The sequence below is a fragment of the Spodoptera frugiperda genome, chromosome 30 (genome assembly GCF_023101765.2).
Source record: "Spodoptera frugiperda isolate SF20-4 chromosome 30, AGI-APGP_CSIRO_Sfru_2.0, whole genome shotgun sequence".
NCBI lineage: Eukaryota > Metazoa > Arthropoda > Insecta > Lepidoptera > Noctuidae > Spodoptera > Spodoptera frugiperda.
Genome location: NC_064241.1, coordinates 9013560 through 9041298, shown reverse-complemented (window position 1 = coordinate 9041298; position 27739 = coordinate 9013560). Strand labels below are relative to the sequence as shown.

General features: G+C 33.9%; 1 long non-coding RNA gene across 1 annotated transcript; it reads right to left on the bottom strand.

The window, feature by feature from the left end:
• Window positions 1–4190: 4190 nt before the first annotated feature.
• Window positions 4191–18312, bottom strand: LOC126912819 (uncharacterized). The gene is made up of 3 exons (XR_007707465.1): window positions 18183–18312; window positions 17923–18034; window positions 4191–4298 (listed from the first exon to the last, which is right to left on the bottom strand). It is a non-coding gene; the product is annotated as an uncharacterized LOC126912819 (long non-coding RNA).
• Window positions 18313–27739: the final 9427 nt, after the last annotated feature.

Sequence of the window (27739 nt, the reverse complement as noted above, 5' to 3'; positions counted from 1 at the left end):
AGTAAATAAAACAAAACACCCACTGACTTACTAACACTTGCACCAACAATTATAGCGTTAACACCGCATCTAAGGTGCTCGTAATCTGAATCCAGAATACGTAATAAACAAGCCCCCACAAGAGGTGAGAGAGAAATTAAAACCTCGAGAGAGAGGGCCGGTACACCACAAATCGCTTAGTGCTGCCGCCCGTCCTAATGGCACGCCAATTAAAAGTTTGCGCGGCTGCTCCCTCCGAGGATTGTTACGCGGGTTGAGCTGTAAAACTGAACAGCTGAACATCCCAGCATAATGTAGTTTATTCGAGTGCGCCCGTAGTTTTAGTATTAGCATTTTGATGTCGCGCCGAGCTGATCGTCTGACGTCGGGGATTTGTTTATCGATGTTTTATTGATGGTGGAGATGAGTTCGCTGAAGTTTTGATAAAATGCTAAGAGGATTATGTTCCGTACGTGTTTACGAATTGATAATGTTCTGCATAAAAATGCAATTTAACAAGGATGGAATTTATAGTTATTATAAAATTGTAATCAAACTATGAAGACAGAAATATGATTCTAGATGAAACAGCTGTTTTTTGTTCCTCAAACTTGGGACAAGCAAGTTTTGTCCCTAACTGAACAAGTAACCAACTATTTAGCTGAATCACAGAAATTTTGGAAGGGACTTCATAAATCAGAAAGGAAATAATTTCACAAGACAGACCTAGTAACACGTCTTGATAAAGTCTTCAGTAATTCCAAAACAAGTGTCATTTTGGCTGGCAACTTAGCACTCTGTTATAGCACCTGACACAAATATAAAGTTTTAATAACAGGCCATTATACAAGAACAGCGGTTGGAACGTGTTCTCGTTGGATCTAATTAGACGCTGCGGAGTCCGCTTAGATCCCGTGCTGTTGGTATGTTAGGCTTGCTACATATATTTTCTTGTTTGCAAGCTGTAGTGTACTTGAGTTACAATGTTTGATAGTGAAGATAAAGTAATACATTTATGTTAGTTTTGCTAATCGGATTTTATCAATAGTTATGATTGATTATGACAGCTCCTTTAGGCTTGCCAACTTCAGTACTTCTTTTAAACGATTATAGTAAAGCCTTAGTCTCTCGAAAAACAAAATAAGACATGATTGGAACAAAACAATATTATCAATCCTGACAGACAAAATCAACAAAAGGTGCTTACAAAATTATTAGAAGTTAAACCATTAATCCCAATCCCAAATGATTATCACAGGCTTTGATTAAAGCGTATGCACGGCGAAATAATTTAATAAACACCCCTTGAGTTTAAGCTTTCACTTGCTACCCTTACAACCCTTTTCCAAGTTTTCCTCAAAGGTTAAGTGGATTTTCGGGTCCCGCATCTGGATAATGAGTGTGCACTTTCAAATTCATTAATGGTAATAAAATATTTTTGACTTTTTTTTACTTCGAATTGAATTGAATTGTTTTTTTTTGTACTTTTTTGTAATGTGATATGTATAAATAAATATAGTTTTCTCGAGTTTATGTGTAAATGGAAATTATCATAGTTATTAACTTTTTAAAAATCATTTGAGTATTAAGGGTGCTGAAAATTCAGTACTCTTCGAGTTCACTTTTTAGCTGTTAAAAGAGTTTTGCTCTGTTGGTTTAGTGAAATATTTTGTAAATGCCAGATATTATGCAAATTATGAATTGGATCCATCTTAGCTTACTAACATTTTATAACCCGACTATAGTTCTATTGAAATCTTTATAATATTACAGCTCTATATAGATACGTTGTACTTAAATAATAGTTATGTATAATTCCCACATTTTGCACAAGTCCTGTTCTGTGCTTTGCTAAGTGGAATTTCGGGTCAGTCTGACTTCTGCTAACGTCCGAGCACTGTCGACTCGTTAGTGACGTCACTTGCTACGTTAGACAGGGCTGTTCTGGATTGCAGGAATATTTGCACTACTATGAATTACTTGGATAAATCGTATTTAAAATATTATAAAATACAACCCATGTGTTTTCCTTAAAAGAATGCGAGTAATAAGGCTGAGTACTAGATATTTTTTATAAAAACTTTAATGAGTGATATTGGGTGATTAACAGCATCCATCTTAATGGATATCATTAATTGATCCAAACAACCTTATTCTAGACTATACGTGTTATGACAAAATTATTAACTTCAAAGAAGTTCTTGGCTACGACGGAATTTTAAAATTCAGAAACTCGCCAGGTTGCATTAGTGTGTATAACTAACTTTGCAAGTAATAAACTAAATAAGGTAACACGATGAACCTTCAAATATCATCATAAATAATTATTACTATCACGTACTTATACAAATACTTTAATTTAATTTAATTACCACACACAATAACGAAATCTAACATCAGCTCCCTTTTCGAAAATCTTCCCATTGATCATAATTTTTCACTGACACTCGTATTCAAAATAGTTTCCATTCCCTTATTGTTGTCCTTATTCATAGTTTAATCACAATCTTCGACTGATTCTCGAGGGGATTCAGCCCCTTTCTACATGTCCTTAATTAACATAGAAGATGCAAGATTAACGTGTCAGGAATTTGCATTTAGCATCAAGATGTAACAATGAGTAATGGAGTGTTGTACCTTTTTTTGTTAGTTTTTTGATTAAGAAAAATTATTGTGTTGTTTATTAAAGTATATTATGATTCTTAAATTGTTGTATAGTAACAACTTCTAGGAATCATCAACTTTCTTAGCGTTCAAAAATAAAATAAAAATGTGATAAAAAGAGGTTTTCGCAATAAACGTACGTCGCGTAAGATTGTTTTACTTTGAAAAATAAATCGGATGAACCATGCCAATTCTCACTTAAAAATACATTTTATGATTCAGTTGATAGGTATTTGATAATATCTAATCAGACTCCAGAATGATTGGGTCCACTAGTAATAAAACAAAATAATACGCAAACTCTTACGTTTTGAGTACCGATAACTTTTGTCGGCACAATTTTAATGTCTGTGAGAAGTATGTCTCAGTAAGATGTTGTGTTAAATATCTCATTAAAATTCCTTAAAACTACTCGTGACAACCCTACTCGTGACCTGTTTGTCTTACTGACTAATTATTATATGTGACGAGTGAACGTCTCACTGGCAACACCCGACACCATTTCAAGTCGCACTTGACGCTCATAATATATTATATATTATGTGTATATGTTTATTTCGTAAATTTTGTTTGTGTTATAACATAAATGATGCTTTTGAAAAAGTAAGTTAAAATGGGTTTGTGTTCAGATTTAAACTGAATTTATTTAAGAAATATGATTAGAAAAATTTACTTTCCTTTTGACAAAAAGATTAAAGACTAAAATGATTATAGAACTTCTCATAATCGTAAAACAATTAAGCTACTTTAGCTTTGTCTCCTTGATGTGCCCCATAAAATGAGTGCTTTTATTAGCCATACTTAAAACAGTCACAGAGGAAGTAATTTTTTGTTAACATTAATATTTCGAAATTTGTGGTACATTAAGCATTATTGTACGTTATTAAACTAGATATCAATTACAAGGCTTACTAACAGGAAATGTATTAAATTAATGAATAGCTGAATCGATTTCTAAACCGCACAGCTACTGGCCATCAGCGACCGACAATGTTACTGTAATGCAGAGAACTGGTGTGGTACAAGTTGTAAGAGGAGCGGGTTTTGTTGAATGGGATCACTGATATTAACAAAGTATTTTGTCTAATCACGATTACGAGAAAAGTTTCATGGCTTGTGACCTTGCTCATCCAATGATGTTATAGTTTTATGTTGCGTTAAAGAGTAGGACATGAGAATAGTAGCTCACGGACCAACTTTAACTGGCTAAAGTAATGGGGTATAATATAAGTAGTAAACATTTTATGCCTGGTCCACAACTAAGTGAAAAATTAGTAAGGTCTTAGAGGTAGAAGCTGTCTATGTTATACATTGGCCTATGTATGTATTCAATTGCAAAAAGATTTCCTAAATAAAGTAAAACAAATCAAACACCAAATCTAAATAGGTATTTCAGCTCAATAATTTTTGACAGTTTGCCTCGTTTTAATTATGATGGTCATTAATTACGTAACACACTACGTGCACATAAGTTAACATAAAAATCTCATAATAAAATGTAAGACTGTATATAAGATAGTCTATTCGTTCAACAAAACGCTACCGCTTACCTTACGCTGCTAACTTGCACCACACTCGCTCCACTGAAAGCGCGCACCGCAAAACGGTCCGTTTCCACACCTCATTGCAGCTCGACGCGGCGTTTACAAATAGCCCTGTGATTATAAGACATTATTGTAATGGAACCGCGCAATTAGAACAATCGACTGCACTGGCTCCAGCAAAAACTTATGCCATTGTAAAAGTTGGGCGACAAATTGATGGAAACGAAGCCGCGTTTTTGTTTTGATTGATTCATAAAGCAATGACGGTAACTCCTAGGCTTTTAATTCGCCATGGTCCAATGAAGGTCTGTCCGTGCAAAAACATTTGCATTAAAGAAATGGAGGATAATCGCATAATTTATTGTTGTAGCAAAACTAGTTTCAAGAAAGCTTTATTATATTTTGTAAATATTAATAGCTGTGCTTCTCATTGAGATTTATGAAGTTAATAGCCAATTAATGTAAAAATCTTAAATGTCACATCGGAGCTGCGGACATTGTTGCAGGTTACCGGGGCTCCAGCTCAAAGCAGGAGTAAGAATGGGGTAGTTTTTAGTCAGTAAGAGTCTGACACTTCCTCTCGTCTCAATCAAGGCGGGAGAAGTAAATGAATGATATTCGCCCCTCAAAAAATGTCTCATTTGAATGTATTAGTGTATTATAATACTATGGAAATTAAATCACTCATACATGTCAATTATGTAGGCGACAAAGTAGGAACATATTTAAAAAAATAATTTTACAGCGTCAAATTAAGTCATTACATGTAAAATTTTACAACTTCATTAATTCGAAGCGTAAAAGAATAATGCGAATGTATGCAAAAACTGTATCATAACATAAGTCGCAAAACGCGTCTCGAACAATTTCGCAATCAAGTTCACCCATCAAGTCATCATCGAAAGTCATAACTAATAACACAAAATTGGTTCTTTTACATAAATTATTATAATGAAAATGCCCATCACATAGTGTGTACACATACATATTATGTAGGTTGGTATACAACCTCAAATTACGGTAAAAGTTGACGCTAATGACTTTTAGGTAACGACCATTGGCTCTTACTAATGATCTGACGGCCAGCCCACTTTTTTACTGTCGATCCGTTTTGGTAATTTACGTTTTTACACGACTACCGCTTGATGCGTAAAAACTATTAGGTGTGGGTGGACGTTGAAAAAATAGGAAAATTTATGCCCTTTCCCAGGGACGGACGCTTTGAATTTGCTCCGAAGGTTTTTCTAAATATCCGTCGAGGGTTGAATTTAATTTTATGCTTAATCCTTCACAATTATCTCTGTCTGCTCTAATTTGGACTAATCGGACACATTCAATTATATCAACGGGACCCAAAAAATAGCAATTTTGTAAATTAGCTTCAATCTCTTAAAAGAAAATAGTAATCTGAGTGGTCCAGTCGTAGAATCCAATAATAAGACGCATACGCAGTAACACCGGTAGTGCATAACTTTCAAAATTATTGAAAAAACGTGTTAACGATGCATATAATTGCTACTGCCTTTAAGGACAGTTTTCCTTGAACAACACCATTTCCCACATCAAATCGGGCACCCATGGCTACTTTAAAGCATTACTAGCAATTGTTCCACTGTCATTTCGATTGGCTACGCATGCGCGACGATTAGTTACCGTCATACGCTCACTACTGCCTTTCTAATACCTTCAGTTGAAATATTATATTGTAATGCCTGTCTACCTTTCTGTTTTAAATAAATGGGGTTAGTATTATGGCATTTGGAAGCTGGTTTAGACATGGTAGTACAAGGATAGGTTGTCAGCTTCTTGCTTCTAGGCTTGATTGATTTCTCATAGTATTTAATATAGATCACAATGAGCTATTCATTTCGTTTATCGAAGATATCAATGTTTTTGAATTGTCATGGTTATTATACCCTAGCTTAAAACAAGGATGTATATATTGCGATATGTATATATTAAATAGATAATACCATACTTGACAAATCTGTCTAGTATGGTATTGTCTATCTAATACATATGTGGTGAGTACAAAAATAATAAATAATCCGTTGTCTTTATTGAAGAAGGTTTTTCAAGAATATGGTATAAAACACACTTTTATACATATCTGGCTTCTGAATATAAGTTACACGTCTTACTTTAGTTGGTAACTGTATATCTACCGACGTCAATAAGATGCGGGTAAAATCTTACATGTTTTATTTGAATTTCTTTTATGATATTTTAAAAACATGACGAAATATCCGGTTCAGTCATCGATTTCATTTATCAATATTATTTACGTAAACTACTTAAAGCACTGTGTACTTACGTTTATAATAAATGGAAACCAAATAAAAAAAGTATCTTATATCATTACATACACAGCACATCAGTTTTTTCTACAAAACCATAGTTAGTCTTTTTTAGTACCCGTAAAACTTTACTGTTTCATATAGGTATCACAATATACAAAAAAAAAATTAAAATCAAAAACCTTTTATAATGTATTGAATTAAATATCCTCCACCTATTTGCAAATGAATTCATTTTAAATCAAATCAAAACAAAACCAAAGTAAATAATAATATTATCTACTTTACAAGGAAATGCAATTTCCCACATGCCCACATGCCACAGGCTATATTCACAGGTGGCAATATACCAACATAATATAATATAACGGGATAATAATGCGGTGATTTCGTTTCCTCGTAATTTGTTTCTTGTGAGCAACAAACTTTAGTGGAGTTTAAAACCTAACGCTGAACGCCCATTTACTCTTTAAGCCAACTCTCTCTGATGTTCAAGTGCTCATATTTACAACATAGAGTTGAATTGTTTTTAGATGTGTCTAAAGTTTTAAGTTTAAAATATATTTTTCTATTTAATAAATTTATTAAAGATATACTAAATTTAATGAATTATACAGCTTACTTATATTATAATCAGATCAACCAGGTTACTCGACTAATTTCAAGTTTAGACAGGGGCCCTAAACGTGGAATAGTTACCTGAGTAAGCCATGCCACTTTATTGTTGTGCTAAAACATATTTTTGCAGCCAGTTTTTAATACCCAACGCTTCAATGATAAAGTATGTACGTTTTTAATACCCAACGCTTCAATGTTAAATATAAGTATGTACGTTTATAGAAATAATTTTATCACTAATATTTTATCTTATTTAGAAGTTAAGCATATATTTTCGTGATGATTAAGTTTCATTTTATCTACTTGCATAGCAAAACTATTCACAAAATTACACAGAAAGTTCCGTAACCATCAAAAATCGAGTCTGTACGTTGATTCCTACTCTATGGGAACGCTCCGGTACCCTCAAGCTGAACAGCTATACATCAACGCGTACCCACGTTGCTGATGAGAAGATGATGACCGTAATTTGCGACGCACCAAGACGTCTATGTCTCGTGTTTTTTCACTGAGCTCAGGTATCACCCGAGTACGAAATTACAAGTAATTTATCGTTCGTACACGAGGATAACACCGCTGGAGACTGTAAATATTTTCTTTTAAAAAGTACTCATGTATATTGTCGAAATGTTTCAGTGTATTTTTGGTGTAATATAATGATTGACGAGGTTTTTGCGTTACCTCTTTTTAAAATGTTTTAGTAAATTCTATTACTACTAATAGAATTTCCACAAAACATTGCGTAATTATAAGGTACAATATAAAATATAATTCTCTTAGCTAAAATGTCACATAGGTATTTTCTACTTATCTAAACTGAATGGAAGTGAACAATTATAATTGCTTAAGAATCAGAAGCTTCATAAAATCCGACTATAAAGCATTTAACTGAAATACATAGTCGTGAACGCATTCACACAATATACATTTAGGAATATATCTGCTAAATTGACACTAATACTAACGTAAAATAAAGATCACATTTCCATACGCCATATTTGTTTTAGGTAACCATTTTAAAATATTAGTCAATTTTACGGTGATTATGAAAAATTGATAATATCAACGCAACCATTTCGGTTCAGTAATGTTTGGGAATTACACTTTGATAGAGTGCGGGATACAAATTAAATAGATATGGATTTTGAACATGTAAATGCGGGTAATTTTAGTTTATTTCACGTTATGCTAGCTGACAATATTAATTGAAGTTCATATACGATAGTTAGATAAGTATGTAGGTAGTATTTGCAAAACAAATTGCTAATACAGTGCTGTGATGTAAAGTAAAGCGGTCACGTTTATTTTAATTTGTCATGTTTTTACATGTTCTCTTTAAAACTACTAAGGTAAGCTACAAATGTCTATTATTTGGCCATACATAGTTAAATACATACGTACAAATTACATAAAACTTAATAAAATATTGAAAATATGACGTGTATCTTCAATAACGTGAGAATTAGTATTGCAGAAACATGCACAATTTTCCACAAAAAAATCATAAGAAAGATTACGAACAAATCGTCTTATATCAATTTTATCATTACCTTTCTCTATGTACGGCATGAGAAAGAACCTTCTCATGATATTCGAGCCTTAATATTTTTATAATGACCGCTTTTTATATTATTTAAAACATACTACTTTATGTCCAGAGCAGCTGTACCAACTGTTTATTTTACCTTTATTCCGATTCCGACACGCCGATTTCGTGGTTTCATAGTATACTACATTTACCATAATGACCATTGCAAGGTAAAAATATCAACAGCTCAAAAGTCTGCTTTATTGGCTACAGTATAGGGTTGCTTTTTGTTTAGTTATAGTACATTAACGATATTTTAATTGAGTCGATCCTGACGTAGAGTAATGATTGGATGTAACATCGATTTATTTCGACTTCTCGTTTGTGATTGGCGGTCGCGATAAGTTTATATCTATCGTATAATGTTTTTATAATAGTCGTACACAGATTTACATCGTATATAGTAAATTGTAGTGGAGTTAACATTTTCTACAGATTGAGTTTTTGTTTCGAAATGTCACCTTAATGATCTACACTTAGACGACAAATTTTATGTGATTGCTAATAAGTGGAGTTTTAAAAACAAATCATAATAACATAATCACAAGACAGATATCATTTTAGACCTCATTTCAAACCGCTAATCTACTCTCATTTATAATAATTCGTCGGTTTATATCATACAAAATAACACATTGGATTTTTTAGGCAACTTCAATAAATATAAATGTTATTAATATTTGCAATCCTTAAACTGTATTTCAGGCCTGTATCTAGTAGAAGACGATAAGTTCGTTTGTAGACAGGCCTCAATAATGTAAACACATAATACAAATTTCAAGCACAATTAAACAAATTTTACATCATTATTAAGTAAAATTTTGATTGTCAATTGTAACTTCATCGTGTCAAGTAAGATTGATATAGAGTCAGAGTTAGAACCTAAGATTTTTCCTTCAATTTCCATTAGTGTATACTCGTGACGAGTAGGGTCGTATTGAGACCCTTAATCCCTCGAGATTCAACCAGATTCGACCCTAATGAGCCTCTCACTGACAAATGGGTGTTCGAGCCCGCCCTCTATCGGCGATCAGCGAACTATCTCAAGTATTTCTTGATAAACTTTGCACTTGTTTTTTTTTTAAGTAAAGGAATGTTTTGTTTTGTTCCTTTTGTGTATTTGCCAAATATTTTGATCTGTAAAATCCTATTTTCAATGGTAAAAAATGCATTAAAGCCTTTTGAAAGGGTTGTCTTCTGATTGTGAATTGGCCTAGTACATATACTTGAAAATGTCAAAATAATTTCCGTCAAGTAAATGACAGTACTAATTATGTATTGGTTGATAGTTTAAGGCTTTCAATAATAAAATGACCAGTCACATAAAAATCTTTACATACATTTTATGTAGTCAACATTAATTATTTACGAATAAATATCGACTACATAAAACCGATATCAACATCAACACTATCCCATCAACAATCACTATCACATCAACTTTTTCGTGATACTCTCATCCAACAAATTCTAAGTTAAATTACTGGCATCCGTCTACACGTGAGAGCTGCGAAAATCTTAATTAACAGATAGGCTCGAGTCATTTATCATGTCGCTTTGTGATAAGGGGGCGCCACTCTCAGGTAAAGATATCGTAAGCGATGACGTGCCTTGATTGATGGAAATAATTCGATTTGATAATGATGTTGCTACTGGTTCAAGTATTAAGTAATGATCGTTACAGGGTGTTTAGTTGTTTGTTTTTTATCGAAGTTGGTTTATGAAAGTAGGTTCGGGTACTAAGACCAATTGGTGTTGATTGTTGTCAGTTTTTAAAATATTTTCATTAGTTAAGGACCTTCGTTAATAATAAACGCTAAGATAACTAACTAAATGATAACTGTACAAAAACTTGGCTTGGTTTGCAAATTGGTTTACAATTTTGACACAATAACACTAATCATGGTCACATGAAAACCAATCTGTGTAGTGTAAGTTGAAAATAATAACTCGATAACATGATAAATAGACTTTTAGTAATCTAGATTTTAACAAAAACAAGAACAAAGTTATGAATGCTCACAGCTGTTTAAATATCATCTAGCTTATGAGTATTCCTAATAATATAGCACATCTGCAATCTGTCATTTCGACTCATGTAGACTCTTCTTATTTGTGACTAGGTTCCCAGTAGGTAAAGTGTATATTATAATAGATTCCTGATTATACCTCTCACATGTTTCTGTACCGTTAGTACAAGTTTCCTTTACGTTGAACGATTGGTTGGTTCATTCGCACCGACCAATGAAAGCACGCTCATACTAAAGCAAAGCAAACTCATGCTAAGGGTATACTGTTTTCAGATATTGCTGAACGTAGTGCACGTGGTTACGTAAAAAGAGCTTTAGCAACGCATATTATTAAAAGCGTTTGAAACGAATTTGTCTAGTGACGTAGGTATATATATTTTATTGTAGTTGTTATTGTTACATTGTTTAACTACATTTTGGCCATTTAATTAATTAATTGTGGAAGTTTTGATGTCATTTAAGTAGCAGAAAACAAAATTCTTGAACCTCGTAAATTCAAATTATATGCGATCCTACATTGGTCAAGATTAACCCACTTGTTTAGAACAACCTCAGTCTCCACTTACTTAATACTCCGTCCCATACACCGAAGAAATATCGACTGCAGACAGAAAATCGCTTCAAAATAGCACTCAACAAACGACATAGCACTAACAAAATATATTCGTGATGCAATGAAATATTACAAGCAAAACATTACGCGTCAAAATTAGGCGATATACATTAGGGTGCTCTATAATTAAACATCAATAGCGTTACAAAAAGTAAATAAACAGGGTATGTGCGGGGTGAAGGGGTGCGGGCGGGGAAGGCGGGAGGTCTCGACTATGACTAATGTCCCGCGATCCGTCAGTGTCACTCGCGGGCTGAAGGGGGCGCCACTCTCGACAGGGCCGGAGTACACCATCCTTTCCGAACAATATTTACCCTACAATATCTGATATACATCTGTATGTTAATACGGATTTTACGTGCTTGTAAAGGGTCGAAAGTTTGATGATCGGTATCTCAAATATTTTCGAAGCAAATAGACATACAAGTTTACGAACTATAAATTCTGGTTTGACAAGAACGCTGCAGTTTTTGGATTCCATTCAATTTCCCATGGTATCTCCATATCTTAGAAGATTTGTAATAATAATTATGTAGACATAACAAAATTATTCCCTTGTATGTATGTATTAAAACGTTGACCAAAACTGCACCATACTCATTGAATAAACAACAAATAAGTGTCCAAACCTCTAACATACCTAAAATCATCTTAAAAAACTCGCAAATCCATCCGGCTCTGTTCAATTTCTGGGTCTTTTGAAATTGGTTTCCGCGCAGGGCAGCAGAGTAGATACTCCGCGACACATCGCCCCATCTCTGGGGCATACCGCGGGCACAATTAGATAAAATAAAAAAAAAGAAACGAGTAATCCTGAGCCCAACTAGATTGCTTTCGGGACTATAGGGTTGGTGGATCAAAAAACAAAACAAATGCAGAAATTAATCAAAGTCACTTAGGTACTGTCAACAACTGTATCCTTAAAGAATTCAATGTACATCTAGAAGAATTAAAACGCGTCTGCAATAGAAGACATATTTTGCAAACCCTATTTAGGAATAAAATTCTAGAAAAAAGATTTCGAACTAAAAGAGGCTTTCTTAGGTTTCCATTTCCGAAGGTTTTCTTGTATTTTTTCAAGAATCACCATAACTAATAAGTACGGGCAATAAATTAATAAAAAAACCTAGATAGCGGTGCTAATATATGGCGACTTATACGGAACAATTCTTTCCACGTTTCACATAAAACCTACGAGGAATTTAATAACAGAAGGCGGACATACAACAAGCAAACTCCAATTATTCATACTGATTTTTTTTTCCTTTTAATTTCATCAAATTTATTTCACTCCGACAAATGGGCGATCATTAATATAACATTTACGGGATACGATTATTTTACACTGACTGCCTACCCTGATACAAATGAGTCTCTGTATTGTACTTATACATATTTTTTTTACATGATTGCCTGTATGTATTACATTAAGGTTTTCCGAGGAAATTGATGTCTTTCATTTCCTTCTCCATAGCTTACAAACCTACCTACATGTATAAAAATATGTACTACAAACTGTATAAGAATATATTCCTAATTCCTAACGTCTGTTAGTGTAGTTTAAAATAGTATGGACATAGATAAAGTCTCCTTGTTGGCTAAACTAACTTAGTAGATAAAAGATCGACTCCGCCTTTTGAGTTCCAAGCCGTCCCAGTACGATTTCCGTGTTAAGACAAAATCTAAATCAGGATATCAATATTTTCGATCACGATCGAACCAATCGTGAGACACGACAGCACTGATAAACAAGTAACTAACAATTCACTACGTTGGTAAGAAAACTAAATAAAATCGTGATTACAATTATTTATTTTATATCTGTCTTTCTAAAAAAGCCGTACCTAGAAAGTTTTATTACTAAATTGACAACAATAGGTAGATGACTAATTTTTATTTTAATGTTTGTTTTCTTTTTCTATTTTCTTACGGAAACAAATACTTTGGAAGTTAAATATTGATATAAAATGTCACGTGACGTCACCTCTAGGTACATTTTATAGGAAGAAATGACGTATTTACTTTCTATCCTACACTTTGATTCCTTTTAACTAGGTATTGTTATATTATATGACAAAATAAAAAATACGGGTTTAATATTTTTTAATTATCTAATAAACGGACTAAATTGATTTTTAATTTTCATACCCCCGTCATCATCCCTGCTTTTTAATACCCAAAAGTTCATAATAATATGTTAAAAATATTTAGACAGACAGACAAATAGGTATTATAAATTTAAAACTAATAAATATAATATATCTTCAAATAACTTCGTATATTGTGTCAAAATCATTGAGGTATGTCATTAAAATTGTTATTGAGGTACTCTAAACAATACGATATAATGTTAATTTATTTAACCAAAAATGCGAAAAATATTCAGTAATATAAGCTACACTTAGAAAGAATTGTCAAAATGTCTATAGAAAACTTTCTACGATAATTTAATGTGTTTTTTATTGTACATAACAGTTAAATAATGTTGTAGTCATCGATTATATAGATACAGAAGCTTCCTCTGTAAGTACCTATTCATTAAAATTATTTGTATTGAATAAACATGCGCACAATGAGATAAATAATTAAATTAATTAGTAACGTAGCACAAATACGGTAAGTTTTAATTCAATACCCATTGAAAGAAAAGTTTGCCGATCAAAAATCAACCGACGAACATTCTTTATAAGTTCCATTTTTCATTGTGAAAATGTTTTCGGAAGCTTACAAAATGAGATTTGGGTGGCGCGGACTCGAATGGACTCTATATTTTTGCACGTAAATATCAATTTTGCGTAGCTTTATATCAACAGAAGATTTTGGAATCTGATCGGTTGGTGTTGTTGCAAAACAAACATTAACGTTGAGTTTACAAGGTTGATTTTCCTTGATTTTGTAATGTGTATTTCCCGTCCCGCACCTCAGTACAGTCCCTTAGACAAATGACGCAGCATTTGTCCAAATGATGGCGCGGGCGGCGGAGAGAATGAATTTAAATTATCATTCAGTGGTACCAACACACAGTGCAAGAGTCCAAATTCGGTTCTGTGTGGGTGCACCACCACATTCCGCTTAGAAACCGTAAATTTATATGCAAATCTGATAAGAATCTATCTATTTCCGACAAGACATTCGTTTACTGTTTGCACAACAGTGCTAGTTGATTCGATGCAATTGATGAAAAACCAATAAAGAGGATGAATATATTCGGAATACATAAAGCAATTTTATTCATAAATTGAAAACTTTGCCACCAACGACTTTACTTCGGAATACCAACGTAAACACACCCTAGACCCGCTCGAAATCATATTCCAATACCTATTTATTCAGCCATAAATCAAATGGTAACATCAAACCCACGACTGTGAAGCGTCGCGTCTCTATTCCGTGTTTCTAAACGGTTGTTTGAATTCTTTCTTTGAATTCTTTTTACGCGTTCTTTTTTGGCGGCAAAGGAAATTGAGTAATGGCAGCGTCACAGATGGCATCATGGTAGATTGATAACGGGGAATGAAGAGCACCGTTCTATTGTGGCTTTGTGTATACTACAGGTATGTGGTAAAAAAGTTATTTCCTTCCCATATGCTGCTTTTATTTACAATTCGCGCAGAACGTAACGTGACTGATCGATCTTTTTTGATTAATTAAGATCTTCAATGGGCTTGTCAAAGTTTTTTGAGTAGGACAATAAAATACTATCTTAAGTTCTTAAGGAATATTAAAAACACCTTTGTTTTCTAACAATAAATTATGGCATTGGTGCCTTTTAAGTAGCAAGTATCGGCTTTAGATAGTTACCCGTAATAACAGTCACAATTCAAAGTATTGTGTTGAAATAAATTATGGTACCGATCCTCCACACCTCAGACTACTATCAACGGGTCACCGTCCATAAATATTATTAACAAGTATGTAAGAATCTTATATTTAAGTGCGGTGATATTTTTATCTCGGCAAGCTAAGCCGTCGATGTGCCTAGCGTCTGATAAATGAGCACAGAGACAGCAAAACACGTTTCCCAACTCCATAGCTGTAACAGAAAACAATCCCGCGTGTGGTGCCCAAAGAAAAAAAACAATAGGGTCGTGATGAAGACGTAGCCATTGTGAACAACGAGCGAGCAATATTTCACGGCTTTGTATGCCTTCAGAGCCCGATTAATTCTAGATATCTCCATTCGCCTATACGTAATAGTGTGATGAAACCTTTTGATTCGGTTGATGTTAACAACGATCGCGTAGGTTGAAACAAGCGTAAAATATCACTACATACATTCAGTAATCAATTCTATGTGAAATTTGTTCAACTAAATACACATACACCTAATTAAAACGACACTTTATCAAACGGAAAATCAACATGAATAATCTATTTATACACTTCAAAGAACAAACGAATAGCGTTCCCATTCAGTGAGATTTCCATACTCACCTACTTCAGAAAGCAGGCGACATTATGCAAATAAAGTAAATTGAATTACCGGAGTTAAATGTCGTATAAGATAAAAACGACGACGCAATCTACAACCCAATGAGGAGACGTTGTATTAACATATTCAAACCCCTATTGAATATTTATATTATGTATGATACTCCACGACAACTGGTGTCGGCTCTTTACTCAGCCTTGTAGCGCTAATGGACATCACTATCTTTCTCCTGTACGCGTCAGAACAAAAACAAAAAAATTGAATTAGCGGCCTACCTTTGTGGCTCTCTCCCTATCTAATTACAATAAGAAAAACAACTGGCTGTCTAGAGAAAAGAAGAAAACAAGTGATAAAAATGTACTCCATTTTCAAAACTCTAGAGCGAGACACTCGGAGTTGTATTTACATAAAGTAATAAATAGTTGCCTATATACTACGAAGTAAGATACCGCCTTTGCTTTTATTTTTACAATGATAAAAGATCGCGCGACCTTCAGCTACAGGGTGGGTTAAAACATTTCTTTAAATATCTAGTTACACAAAACATAACAGGTTTATCTTTTCTTTTTATTCTACAAAACTTCAACACATTATATATCTTACTAGTTAAAATAACATAACACCATGAACGTGTATTCCCCGAAGGGTTTGAACACAGGTGTAATTATAGGCACAGTAATAACAGAGTGCACCCACATTTCATTTACCAGAGGGGAGGATTTTGTTTGTACTAGCGGGACAAAAATCAGCGTGAATACTGACAACGTGGACTTAAGAATTGGGAAAATGACCGATAGTATTGACTTAATTATAAGGGAGCTATACATAATATATTATCTATATTACTAATATAATATTATAAAGCTGACGAGTTTGTTTGTTTGAACGCTCTAACCTCCAGAAATACTGGTCCGATTTGAATAATTATTTTTGTGTTGAATAGTGCATTTATCGAGGAAGGCTATAGGCTATAAAACATCACGCTATGAGCAATAGGGGCCAAGCAGAGCGGGTGAAACAGCACGAAAGTAGCTAGTTGATTATATTTAGCAGAAAATTATGAAAACATAGTAAAAATAATTATTATTATTATCATAAAGAACTCCATTAATTTACTTAATACAAAAAAAAGTTATAATTAACACTCAGAAGGCTTACTTTCCTTAACCGCATCACCCATCAGTTATGGTCATTCAATTTAATTTCATGCCAAGCGCGTAAGGCAACTTATTAAAAACCCATCAAATCGTTTACAGCCTAAAGGTTTCTTGGACCAAAAAGCCTCTGGTGGGTTCCACTTGGAACCATTAATAAAACTCTGATCGGAATAATTATTACGTTAAATATACTAATAGGTACGACAGCGGTAACTTATTGGATGTTTTTGTAATTAAAATTCTTTATAGTTCTTCCATTATATTTGATAAGCTATAAATCTAGTTTTTAATAATGAAATTTATTACGAGCGTAGGAAGGTGGTGGTGTCGTTTTATTAGAAAGTATGAAAGTACGGCTAATGATGATGATGAAATGATAATATATTAGGCTATGTCTATTGTCTGGGCTAGTCAGTTATTGGGAGAAAAAACATGAATGGGTAAAGATTACGGTAGTTTTCAACCTGTCAAATTCAATATATTCAATACATTTATCGATATGGCAATAACAATACTTTTCTATGAATTTTGTAAGAGATTGCTACTTATGACGTCAACGGCTTTTTTTGCGTCAAATAGCATTCTTATTTCTCAGAAATTAGCTACATGAAAACAAACATGTCGTCAAACGAATGAATGATACTACGATTATTTTGGGAAATTTTTCCTATATTTTATTAAAAAGCTCGAATAATTTATTTTTGATTCAGAAACCTTCCCAGTTATAGGTTTGTGGTGATTTTTTATATAAAAACTGGTAATGAAGAAATTAAAAAACCAAGCTCAATAAAAAATCGGAAAGACCAAACGAATATTTTTGGGGTGCTTTACTATCAAAATAATTTATAGAAATCATGTTTAAATACGAGACAATTTGATTTCATCGTCATCATCATCATCATATCAGCTATAAGACAGAGAGGATCTGCTGAACATAGGCCTGCCCCAATGACTTCGTTACCTAATTGAAATACATTGTATAAAAGTTTTATAGACTCACCCCTACGGCCGGTGTTAAAAGGAACACACCAATTGTCTCGCACCGAAGACTTGCGTACATCAAGCTCCTCCCGAGGCCAGAGGCGAATTTTGCAATCAGCACGCCTCATAACCTTTTATTTTAAAAGAAAATAATTATAAATACGTATAAATATAAAATATTTATAAGAATAGTTATTATTAATTTAGTTATTATATTTATAATTAAAATTAATTAAGTAATTATACAATTAAAAATTATTTAAATAAATTTTGACTTACTGATGAGTCAATTTTGTAGTTCTCTAGCAACAGCAGACGGCCATAGAAGTGAATGCACTGCTCCACATCTCTCAACAGGCGTATGTCAGGGAAGGGACCTGCGTATAAATTATGGCTTTCGTGAAACAAAGTTATGTTCGTTAAACATTAGCTGTATTATAGTTTGATATATTGTATTACTGGTTTTATATACTTGTCATTTAGTTCATTACGGTTGGGATTGGGAGGAAACTTTTTTAAATACTAGAATTTATTAGAGTACCTATATTTAGTATTGTTTTTTGGTGAGTTTCTTTAATTTTCATTATTATATGCGACGAAACAGAAAGAAAAGCGAACATTATAAAATAGTCCAATAAATGATCAAATATTTACGTTAGAAGTCATCCTGGAAAAATATTTTTATTTCAGTGCTACATATAAAAACTGTTTTTTTATGTAGTAGAATTCAATAATTTCTACCAATAATAATTAAACCCTATATTATTCCCTAAAATCATCTGACAACAAACGTAGCCGGTACATTGTAGGCTCATGAATAAATAAAGTGGTGTTTATGTAACGTTTGGCTGGGATTAAAATTCAAATATTCTGACAAGTCAATCTACGGCGCTCCCGGGCGGTCCCGGGAGCGGACAGCGGAGCGTCATGCACATACCATAGTATATGCAGTAACTGGAGAAGATATTTTATATGGGGATAAAAAAATAGGAAAATTTAAATTGATATAATATTTGGTCATCTAGTTCTATTCTACGTAAATGTAAGTATGTATATAAGCTATATTAAGTCAGTAGATTAAAACGTATAATAATATATATAGTTAGTATTTTTACAAATCTATGTATGTAACTACTTCATTATCTATAATTATAGGTAATGAGATACTGGTAAATGTACTAACGAAACTACGTACTTAAAATGTTGTAGAAATCAATGATTTTTACTAGTTTATTTGTAACTTTCAAGTAAATAGAGGTAGGCACTTGTTAATTACTGCATTTATTTGTTAATTGTTAAAAGGAAATTAATCATGTACCGGCTTGATAGACGTAATATGGTAAGCAAAACGTTGTAGGTTGTAGTGAATGGATTCAAATATTGTTTAAATCCTAAAGTACACATTATCGTAGCAGTACACGTAGCATTTACAATATCCATATCGGTATAAACGATAATTAACGTGCAAAAAGCTATTAGAGTGGTGACAACAAGGTTATAAATAAAATCTCGTTAATTATCTCAGTTTATTACATATTCTATATCCATTAAACACATTCAGTGCATTTGCATACGTTTCTACACGGAGTACCTATGACTGCGGGATTAATACTCTGTAATCTGAATCTTAACATTAAGCTACTATGCGATTTAAATTAATTGCTATATTAATTCAACATGTGTTATATTTACAATTACAAATATTATAATATTAAATGTTACATAATTTTATACAAAGTAAGTAATTAATAATCGTAATAAAATAATATATTTTTTTATAAATAGTTACTATAGAGAAAATAAAACCTTACCAAACCCAACCTTCTACGGACAAATCTAATAAAAATATGCAACAAAGAAACAGTAATTAAAAAACCGATTACTTTATTAACAAAAATTAAAACGTCAAAATCAAACACAAAAGACGCCATATTTGGTCGGCGGGCACGTAGTGGAACACGCACCGCTAACAGAAAATAAGGGACACACAGAAAGACAGGAAGGGCCCGTGCGAGCGAGAGGCGTATAAAACAAGCCCTCGGACGAAAGGGAAGGCGATAGTGACGCGATGATTGAACGCGCCACAAGAAAAATGATCACCCGTCAAGCGGCGACTGAGAGAAACTACCCCTAGCGGGCGAGACAAGGAAAGAAATACTTCCCGATAGAGCGTGCGAGTGAAATGGCAAGCCCCAAAATAGGGGTGACGTACAGTGATGGATTATGCTTTTCTCTCTAAAGAAGGGAGGGGCTCACAGGTCGTTATGGAAAAAGCTGAGGGAAGTGGGGACCGACATGTGTCGGAGACGTATACCGAACCGATGGTGGCCTTAATTGATTTCTGGATTAATCTTACATTTTTGTTATTAATTACGTTATGTAATGAATACTTATTTATTGTTGTACATTGACAAACAATGAATGACTACCTTGATGTCAAATACGTTTACTTAAATTGCATCGTGTTATAGTACGATTCTAAACTGTTATTTTGATCAGTTATGGAATATGGGTAAATAATGAAATTTTGGTTTTCAAATATTGGGTGGTAATTTGGGAAATCATATTGATTGTAACAATCACACTTCCGAATAAATTGGTAAATAGGTAACACCAAAATTCAATTTCGTCAATTTTGAAAGTCACGCAAACCGTGACACCTGCCAAACATCACAGAGGTCATTCAAAGTCAGCATTTTAGTTCGCTGTAAAATAAATCATAAATTCACAGCAGTAAAGTATAATATATTCAGAAACACAGTAAAGAATGTGGTCACTAACTACGTGCTAACATTTAGTTAGTGCGAAACAATCCAGTGTCCACCCCACACATTAAAAATTTTACGAGGGGCATCTAAAATGCCACTCACAGAAATTCCTTTGTCCAGTTTGAAGGGCGTATATTGTTTTATGCCTTTGTTGTGTTAAAATTTAAATCCTTAATTATTCATAGGATTGTTTGGGCGACAATATTTTCACAATAGGCCCCGGTTTTGCAGGGGAGGTAATCGGTTTGATTAATAAATTGTCAAGTTGAATCCAGCGTTAGAATATAAATTGTTACCACAGATATTTCATTCTATTATTATAGCGAGATCCCGCTCATTGTTTTACGAAACGTCATATCTCATGCTGTCACCTGATTGTTTTGGTTCAGGTTACAATGGAGGTGTCTTCCAGTTATGCCTGGAATTTAATGAATTTTAGGGGTTTACGAAGTCGGATTTATCATCAAGGGAAGTATAAGCATTTAGCATGTAAGTCTTTGTACAAGTCTCTAAGTATAACAATATCAACTGCTTGGTATATGAACTGCTTGGAATAAAATCAAAAAAAGATTCTACTTTATAACAAAATAAATAATGCATTTACATTTATTACATAAATTCAAATTTAGATATTAATACTACTTAAATTAAATTGAAGGACGTATTTTTAAAACAAAAAATGGTTGGTCGGTATTTTTACAGGCTGTTAAACAATGTTAAAATCTGCCACCGTTCTGTTGAAACAAATTAATTTAGACAAGAGGAAGATGTAAAAACTTCCAAACAGCAATTACGTTTTATTGTAAGCCATTATATTAATCATCGGCAAAATTAATTTTTCATTTGGACAAATCGCTGAGCGGTTGTTTCAAACTTATTTTGTTTTTGATTGATAACTCGAGTTTCGATAAGAAAACCTGAAATTGAAATCAAGCATTTTTATTACTCTATGTTTTGATTGAGATAAATTGTATCAATGAATAATAATTTTATATCACATCTCTATGTATCTAATCACACTAAAACGAGACAAGTTTGGATATTGGTAACAATTTATTTACCCAAAACGAGTTATAGGTGTAGAGTAAAATTTTGGTAACCTTGCAAACACTTGATGAACTACAACATAACAATGGAAATAGAGCACATGCCTAAAATGATAAAATAGTTGAAATACCTGCTCAATATGGGCATCATCACGAAGCTCATTAGCCTCCCAAACGTTACATATTCATAACGTACAACTGTCAAAAGCATAAAAATCAGTGAACGCATTGTGTAATTGATTTACCGCTTATTGTCCTCAAGTCTCGCGCACAACCGTCTCATTAACGATTCAACAGAGCAAATTGTGCTACCTAATTATAACTGAATGGGCAAAGACAAAACACTATTTATGTTCACTAATTTATCACACAATGAGCCAATGTTTCGGCCGACCGACGTACATTGAACGCACGAGAACCTTAAAATTGAGCTTAGAAAAACTATTAGCATTTAACAAATGTAGGAACGTCGAAAATATGACATTGCCAGTGCACGCTGTTCAGAAAAACAAAAGGTAGCGTTTAAAAAGTATAAAGAAACAATTGCCTTTTATGTGTGTGGTAATGAGAACGTTTTGAAGCACGCGTGCGCTTGTACTGCTGGTACAGGACAGGCTGGGGTTTGACGCCGTTTCAATTAAAGGCAGTTGAAATTAAAGACGGCTTCCTGATTAGTTGCGTCTTGATGTTTGAGTAATTGAGGGGCAGGTCACGACTGTGTCCGCGACGTCTCTATTATTATAAAAGTATATACGTCAAATTCAGCTTACATTTACATTATTTTTACAGTAGCTAAGCACATAAAAAACTTCTGAATATTTAGATACTTTGTTACGAAGTTTGAAAATATTTAAGATTCCATATAAAGTATTATTTTTGTCCTTGATACGTATAAGCAACCAATATATTACATCTTTCCAATACGACAGCAGTTAATCATACGAAACTTTGTTGACACCACGAATCCATTATACATGAGTGTGCGATTATTTTGATGGATTCCATGAGAATACAAGCATCAGCACTCCCCTAAAATCTCGAAATCGAACAAAGGGAACACGTGAGACTCCCTTCGCATCCGAGGCTAATGCTCACCCCAACGGAGGAAGGAGATGTAGAGAAAAATGCGTATTTATAGCAAATACTCGTACTCAAACAGTCCTACATTGTGTACGAGTCAAATAAATGAGTCTCATTTTTCGTCCTGTCAAAAAAATCTGAATGGAAAAGAAAACGCGGCGGCGAAAAAACGGCAGGCTGCGGGCTTTTTATTTAGTTTTTAATGTAATACTGATTTGGGATGTTTCAGATTAATTGCGCCTTACCTGCGGCACGGCAAGGGTGATGCCACTGAAAGAGTTCCACGACGCTGATCGATCGCCGAGCGCAGATTGAAAGGAGAGACGTGAAAGGTAATTATTCATTTGGCGACTAGAATAGAACACTTTTGTACCTTTATCTTGGGGTTTTTTCGATACTTTTGCACGAAATTTGCAAGTAAATGGATGAAATGACACGGTGATTTGTTTTGTCCGACGCCTTAGACTTCCCACGAATTCGATTCTCGCTCCTTGCGTGTACGTACGTTATAGAAATGGTAATGCGACTTCACTGAACCTGCGAAACACGTGATATTATCATATAAGTGCCTAAAATTGCCTGTACTTTGGATCTAGGCACTACAGTATAAATAGATATTAGACATGCAACCCGAATATTTGAACTCTAGGCAACGTTCACAGAGTTAATATTTTTGGACTGATACACAATGGAGAGTATTTTCAAATTTTGCAATATTCAAAACAGACCGACAAAAACTTAAGAATGAAAAAATCAAAAGCGAATACACTTTCGAAAATGAAACAAAAAATTTGCATGCTGATTGCCGACAATGGAGCGCCACAGAACCCGGAAGATTGCATAATACGGAACAATGAACTAGAAGCACATGTTATCCTGACCTGATTTCACGAAATCCTATTAAAGGACTACTGGAGACGCCAGCAGCCATTGTCTCCACAACCTTTTATGATTTATGTGACGTTTCTTTGATGTTTATGGCACATGCCTCATTTAAATATGTCGTCTTGTGCATTGCACATTTTAACGCTCGCCCATAGTGATTTTTTCCAATAGAACTGCGCAATACGTCCACAAGTCCTTAGCATTTGAATGAACATTTGGTTACCAGATTAGTTTTCTATGAAGCGAGACTATACGTGTGTAAACAACGAGTCACATTGACTCATTAACTTATATTCCTAATGTGTTATTCTCAGACAGAACAACGATTGCTTTACATATCAATGGACGAGGATACTTGCTCATTTGTATGATAAAATGATGGTCGTCCCTGTGGTATTATGGCGGACTTTCTCCGTTGTTACATAACCGAAAGCCAATGATTACCGGCCTATCCACAACAAAAAAGGTAAAGTTAAAAGTATCAAAATGAAGTCTTCAAGTTGTCCGAGGTTGTTATAAAATTACAGGCAGCTAGGCGGCGAAAACTGGCAAATTATAGTCTGGGACCGCAGACATTGGCCGCGGTCATGGGTGCGCGCCGATAGAGATCGCGGTGATTGCGTGCTAGACATTGCGCGTGGGCCATTATGGTGACTTAACTAAACGTTCAACTGGAACTTAACTACAGTTGACTTGTTTACCCTTCCTATAAGAAGTTGTATTATCTTCAATTATCTTTTTATGAAAGTTTTCTGTCACAATATTACTATTATTCAAATTGTCCAACAGTTTTAAAATTACAGACTTCAATTGTTACATACATGCTTAGAAGTTTACTCCACATAAAACAACCTCAATTCGACTTAACTTTTAGCACACCCTATAAATACAGAGCACCAACCTGTTTAATAAAATGAACGGCCATGTTGACTTTTTAAAAAGTTCGATGCCTTAAAATCATCGGGTTTAGTGATCCAAGACGTCTCAATACCCAAGTAACGAGTTGCCCATTAATACGGGGATGTATCGCGAGATAACTTTATTCTGGTAGCCGACTGCTTTGTATGCGCCCGTCCAAACGTCCGTCATTACAAAAAACCACGATAAACTCCTCTGTAAACACACCAATTTGATCTTTAAGGTTTCAGTTTTAGAGTTTCTGCTTGGTGTTTGATTACGTTTGCAAGCGCAGCCCTCTCGCTTTTATCTTATTGGTCAACCATTACTCCTAAATTTAAACTCTTCATTATAATGCCGCAGTGAGAAAAGTCGCGATAACAGACGACCACGTGAATAAAATATAGGTAATGAATTCTGATAAAGGAAGGCTCGTGGATAGATAATGTGGCGTGTTAAGTTGTTTACGGGAAATGCGATCGAGATATGGATAGCTAATATGGCTACTTTTTAACCTGGGAATAGATGTCAAGATAAGTGCATAGATACTTTGAACACAGCAAATGTTCGATGTTTACTTGCTTTTATGTCATTTTCATTTCTGTGCGATACGCATGACTTTAACTTCTATTTTACCGAGGACATTCCTCTACACGTTATTATTTTTTTCAGACTATATCAATTTGAACAATTTTACCTATCCACATTTTACTCATTACACTCATACATAAACGTCACTCTTCACAAATCAAAAATAAAATTAGCAAATCACCTTATCATATCGTCAGAATAAACGTTCAAACATTTTGATTCTGATACCCTCACCTTACATAATGACGGAGACGTACACTCAACAACAGTAATTTGCTGAAGAGCTTAAGGCCGGCCAGTTCTTGATTAGGGCACGACTTCGATGATGTTGTTTACCCCTTTCTTATGCGAACAACGTTTACGTTATAGTTATGTTTGACGTGACCTGTGCTACGCGGTGGTTGGTCCGTAATAGCGTATACTTATCTGTCTGTACTTCATCCTAGAGTTGCAAAATATTATAAATTCCACCACAACATTTTTCTTCCTTAAATTGAAGATCTGTGCTGATATTGAGTTGTATAATGAAACAAGCTCCCAAAAAGTCTCAGTTACGTTTTAATTACTTTTATGATAATCAAGACAGTGATAAAAAAATCAATTAAAACATCAGCAATCGATACACGCCCAAACCAAAATCGATTACCAACAATCGATATTCGCGTCCCGAGAGGAGGTTGGGGGGAAAGGGAACGGTTGTCTCTGCACCAGGCGTTGACTAATCGCGGCGCGTCCGCGTGGAATAAGACTGATTGCACCGGGGCTTGCCTATGCCTGCCTGCTATGTGGTTCGCCAGCCCTCTACCTACACAAACCGACATTATTTAAGAAATCAGCTCGCTCAAGCGGCAACAAAGGGAGTTTTTACCGCCCACGCTATGTGTTTTTGAAAGACTTATTACGTAAACTAAGTAGTGTGATTATAGAAAGTCGGTTGAAGTTAGCGTCCAGATTTTTCAAATGTACTTTGTTTGCAATATTTAGTTTAAACATTTACTTTTCTTTTTATTAACCTTAATTTGAAAGAAGTTTCGTATCAAATTAAATTTTCACTAGTAAAATGTTTGACAGCAAGACCAAGATCTTTAAAAAATTGTATCTGAATAATATTCTAATACTTCCAAACTTAAAATTGTAGACTGTAGTCTACCATAGTTTGGATATAATTGCTAACATAACTTCAATATCAGCTATCGTTTGCAAAAACAGCATGGAACAGTTTGAATAATTACACAACGAAGGTATGCACAAGTTAGTTAGACTGCAACATAATAAAAAGCGGTTTAATTGATCGCTTAATTAAGTGCTTTCGATTTATATTCATCGCGAATCAGTAGTAAAGTAATGGCGTTCTAAATGATTGGTGTTATCAATCTATAATTTCCACTCCATAAATGTACTAAACACGCCCTCTTTCCTCAATCACGTACGATCCATCGTACGTGTTGTTTCTGTCTCTTTTTATAACAGTATATAAGAAAGAGTCAATGCATTAGTGACGAAGACGGTAATCAAGAAATTGCGTTATAATTGTATGATTTAACTGGTTTCGCGAAACAATCCAGCAGTGAATAATTTGCAGTTCGGAGTCGGAATGTAAGCGGTGTTTTTGTTTTTATATAAAAACTAGTATTACGTTGTAATAATCATTCATTCTGTAATCAATACTCAATGTTTCTGCTACTAATAATTGTAATTTACTTGAAGTATAATTTTTTGTTGAGATCTGTCTCTTAGCTCTGTTATATTTTAAGAATTACTAAAATCAAGATCAACCAAACTAAAGAATACAATACTTTTGTTTAAAAATTGTTCACGCCAACATAATTTTCAAACTTCACACAAAATAACACGAGAATAATCCTGTTGGCCACATTTTATAACGAAAGGTCTATTCTGAAACCACAAACTCTCTTAATCCAATGTAGCATCAATAATTTCTCTATGTTTACAATTCGTCCAACGTTAATGGGCTATTAGAGTTCCAGAGCGATCTTTTAATAGTTTTCAATTGGCGATATATCAAACTTTTGTCAGAACAAATAAAACAATTACCTACATACATGTTGTAGAGGCAATCGGCGTGTCTGGGAGGTAGACTGATGGTAAATGCGATCGATGGTGACAAATGGCTGTCGACACACAAGAATACGGCCGTGCGCACGTTTCAGACAAAAATGTCGTGATAGATAAAAATAGTAGCGCTAATGGGATTTAAGGCAACGATTGATTGGATAATCGATGTTGTGTTAAAGACATACTTTTAAAGAATTTTCTTTACTAGGTACTTCATTATTTTATTGAGTGCTTTGCTGTCACTGGGTTTGTTATAAAAGTCAAATTAAATGTAATTAATCTTAATCGTTTTCCACTTAAACAACATCTCATTGAAAAAAAATAAAACTTAATTTTTTAGATACTAAACATTTCATTCAATAAACTGAAACCATTATATATTCTATACTAGCTGATAAAACAAATTTAAATTCTCAATTATCAAAAAAAGCGTCTAATTCTAAAAAAGTCGCGGGTGTAAATAAGGCCTGTTGTACACGCGATCGGCATGCGG